Below are 3,654 nucleotides of genomic sequence, written 5' to 3'. Positions count from 1 at the left end.
CAGATTTTTGGCATGAGGGCAGAAATTTGGAGCTTGCTCCTTTCTCTCCACGCATCGACCTAGCATTGCAGTGCCGCTGGGAACGGTGCACTCTGTTCTTACCTTGTAGAAAACCAAACACTCAAACAATTGTCGCGTATCAAAAGTGAATTCTACACTGGCTCAATGAAAGTGAGGTAACGGCCTGGCACACACAAGTGTGTGAAACCGCTCTGATGGCTCACTGCTTTGTGACGTGACCATGCACGGGGTCACAATGAGCTTGAACTGGATTCCAAATTGAGTTAGAAGCGTTTGTCAAGAATGGAAACTTGCTTTCACTCAAGACCTTCTGGGAGACTTGGTGAGAAACCAGAGTCAGCATTTTGGAGCGAATGTAAGTGGTTCAGGGATGTATTGCTTAGGCAGGCTTAAAGCCAATCACAGTAGTCAGGGCAGGAGGTAATAAAGACGTGTATAATTTTGGTTGGCAGATGGGGCGGGTTGGAAATGTTGCATACTGGGATCTGACATGCGGAAAGCAAGAGAGGCCTACCGTGAAGGTGGTGACTGTGACCGAGAGGCTCCTCTGCTGCTCTCCAACAGAGGGCCATGCTGACTCTGGTTTCTCTTCATAACGCACAAGTCTTTCGCCTTTTACTAAAGACTTCCGTGGAGAGGAACAAACATGAGTTGAATATATTTTTGGCAGGCTTTGCTGTATGGCTGAGCCTTATGAAATTGTGAAAAGTCAAAGAGCTGTCTAGGTCAGAAATCAAGCGCCACAAAGGAGAGCTTGGGCGGAGGTGATAAGCAGCAGCCATTGTTATGCACACCTACGAACAGGTGTACCACAACAAGTGAGATTTGTGCCAAGAGCTTGGCGTGGACATCCAACACTTGGGGCTTATCGCTTCTCGGCCTTTTGGCTAAGATCAAGTGTAGTATCTGTTCTTATCAGTTTAATATCTGATATGTCCTCTATATGAGGACTACATATTAAGCAGATTTTTGGCATGAGGGCAGAAATTTGGAGCTTGCTCCTTTCTCTCCATCACCGACCTAGCATTGCAGTGCCGCTGGGAGCGGTGCACTCTGTTCTTACCTTGTAGAAAACCAAACACTCAAACAATTGTGCGTATCAAAGTGAATTCTACACTGGCTCAATGAAAGTGAGGTAACGGCCTGGCACACACAAGTGTGTGAAACCGCTCTGATGGCTCACTGCTTAGTGGCGTGACCATGCACGGGTCACAATGAGCTTGAACTGGATTCCAAATTGAGTTAGAAGCGTTTGTCAAGAATGGAAACTTGCTTTCACTCAAGACCTTCTGGGAGACTTGGTGAGAAACCAGAGTCAGCATTTTGGAGCGGATGTAAGTGGTTCAGGGATGTATTGCTTAGGCAGGCTTAAAGCCAATCACAGTAGTCAGGGCAGGAGGTAATAAAGGCGTGTATAATTTTGGTTGGCAGATGGGGGCGGGTTGGGAATGTTGCATACTGGGATCTGACATGCGGAAAGCAAGAGAGGCCTACCGTGAAGGTGGTGACTGTGACCGAGAGGCTCCTCTGCTGCTCTCAACAGAGGCCATGCTGACTCTGGTTTCTCTTCATAACGCACAAGTCTTTCGCCTTTTACTAAAGACTTCCGTGGAGAGGAACAAACATGAGTTGAATATATTTTGGCAGGCTTTGCTGTATGGCTGAGCCTTATGAAGTGTGAAAAGTCAAAGAGCTGTCTAGGTCAGAAATCAAGCGCCACAAAGGAGAGCTTGGGCGGAGGTGATAAGCAGCAGCCATTGTTATGCACACCTTCTGACAGGGTACCACAACAAGTGAGATTTGTGCCAAGAGCTTGGCGTGGACATCAACACTTGGGGCTTATCGCTTCTCGGCCTTTTGGCTAAGATCAAGTGTAGTATCTGTTCTTATCAGTTTAATATCTGATATGTCCTCTATATGAGGACTACATATTAAGCAGATTTTGGCATGAGGGCAGAAATTTGGAGCTTGCTCCTTTCTCTCCACAGACCTAGCATTGCAGTGCCGCTGGGAGCAGTGCACTCTGTTCTTACCTTGTAGAAAACCAAACACTCAAACAATTGTCGCGTATCAAAGTGAATTCTACACTGGCTCAATGAAAGTGAGGTAACGGCCTAGCACACACAAGTGTGTGAAACCGCTCTGATGGCTCACTGCTTTGTGGCGTGACCATGCATGGTCACAATGAGCTTGAACTGGATTCCAAATTGAGTTAGAAGCGTTTGTCAAGAATGGAAACTTGCTTTCACTCAAGACCTTCTGGGAGACTTGGTGAGAAACCAGAGTCAGCATTTTGGAGCGAATGTAAGTGGTTCAGGGATGTATTGCTTAGGCAGGCTTAAAAGCCAATCACAGTAGTCAGGGCAGGAGGTAATAAAGGCGTGTATAATTTTGGTTGGCAGATGGGGGCGGGTTGGGAATGTTGCATACTGGGATCTGACATGCGGAAAGCAAAGGCCTACCGTGAAGGTGGTGACTGTGACCGAGAGGCTCCTCTGCTGCTCTCCAACAGAGGCCATGCTGACTCTGGTTTCTCTTCATAACGCACAAGTCTTTCGCCTTTTACTAAAGACTTCCGTGGAGAGGAACAAACATGGGTTGAATATATTTTTGAGGCTTTGCTGTATGGCTGAGCCTTATGAAATTGTGAAAAGTCAAAGAGCTGTCTAGGTCAGAAATCAAGGGCCACAAAGGAGAGCTTGGGCGGAGGTGATAAGCAGCAGCCATTGTTATGCACACCTACGGCAGGGGTACCACAACAAGTGAGATTTGTGCCAAGAGCTTGGCGTGGACATCCAACACTTGGGGCGCTTCTCGGCCTTTTGGCTAAGATCAAGTGTAGTATCTGTTCTTATCAGTTTAATATCTGATATGTCCTCTATATGAGGACTACATATTAAGCAGATTTTTGGCATGAGGGCAGAAATTTGGAGCTTGCTCCTTTCTCTCACGCATCGACCTAGCATTGCAGTGCCGCTGGGAACGGTGCACTCTGTTCTTACCTTGTAGAAAACCAAACACTCAAACAATTGTCGCGTATCAAAAGTGAATTCTACACTGGCTCAATGAAACTGAGGTAACGGCCTGGCACACACAAGTGTGTGGAACCGCTCTGATGGCTCACTGCTTAGTGGCGTGACCATGCAGAGGTCTGCAGAGCTTGAACTGGATTCCAAATTGAGTTAGAAGCGTTTGTCAAGAATGGAAACTTGCTTTCACTCAAGACCTTCTGGGAGACTTGGTGAGAAACCAGAGTCAGCATTTTGGAGCGAATGTAAGTGGTTCAGGGATGTATTGCTTAGGCAGGCTTAAAGCCAATCACAGTAGTCAGGGCAGGAGGTAATAAAGACGTGTATAATTTTGGTTGGCAGATGGGGGCGGGTTGGGAATGTTGCATACTGGGATCTGACATGCGGAAAGCAAAGAGGCCTACCGTGAAGGTGGTGACTGTGACCGAGAGGCTCCTCTGCTGCTCTCCAACAGAGGCCATGCACTCTGGTTTCTCTTCATACGCACAAGTCTTTCGCCTTTTACTAAAGACTTCCGTGGAGAGGAACAAACATGAGTTGAATATATTTTCAGGCGCTTTGCTGTATGGCTGAGCCTTATGAAATTGTGAAAAGTCAAAGAGCT

At 47.0% G+C, this 3,654-nt stretch overlaps 7 non-coding genes across 7 annotated transcripts; all 7 read left to right on the top strand.

The window, feature by feature from the left end:
- Positions 1-595: 595 nt before the first annotated feature.
- Positions 596-708, top strand: LOC124853170. Its single transcript, XR_007033513.1, has one exon. It is a non-coding gene; the product is annotated as a U5 spliceosomal RNA (small nuclear RNA).
- Positions 709-888: 180 nt separating this feature from the next.
- LOC124854148 lies at positions 889-1,078 on the top strand. Its single transcript, XR_007034396.1, has one exon. It is a non-coding gene; the product is annotated as a U2 spliceosomal RNA (small nuclear RNA).
- A 495-nt stretch (positions 1,079-1,573) lies between these two features.
- Positions 1,574-1,685, top strand: LOC124853284. The gene has a single exon (XR_007033627.1). It is a non-coding gene; the product is annotated as a U5 spliceosomal RNA (small nuclear RNA).
- Positions 1,686-1,862: 177 nt separating this feature from the next.
- On the top strand, positions 1,863-2,048 carry LOC124852693. The gene has a single exon (XR_007033116.1). It is a non-coding gene; the product is annotated as a U2 spliceosomal RNA (small nuclear RNA).
- Positions 2,049-2,542: 494 nt separating this feature from the next.
- Positions 2,543-2,656, top strand: LOC124853243. The gene has a single exon (XR_007033586.1). It is a non-coding gene; the product is annotated as a U5 spliceosomal RNA (small nuclear RNA).
- A 171-nt stretch (positions 2,657-2,827) lies between these two features.
- On the top strand, positions 2,828-3,017 carry LOC124854162. Its single transcript, XR_007034410.1, has one exon. It is a non-coding gene; the product is annotated as a U2 spliceosomal RNA (small nuclear RNA).
- Positions 3,018-3,511: 494 nt separating this feature from the next.
- On the top strand, positions 3,512-3,626 carry LOC124853426. The gene has a single exon (XR_007033769.1). It is a non-coding gene; the product is annotated as a U5 spliceosomal RNA (small nuclear RNA).
- The last annotated feature ends 28 nt before the right edge of the window (positions 3,627-3,654 follow it).

Source organism: Hippoglossus stenolepis, chromosome 10 (assembly GCF_022539355.2).
Source record: "Hippoglossus stenolepis isolate QCI-W04-F060 chromosome 10, HSTE1.2, whole genome shotgun sequence".
In the NCBI taxonomy this organism is placed as follows: domain Eukaryota; kingdom Metazoa; phylum Chordata; class Actinopteri; order Pleuronectiformes; family Pleuronectidae; genus Hippoglossus; species Hippoglossus stenolepis.
This window is presented reverse-complemented; position numbering and strand designations above follow the sequence as displayed.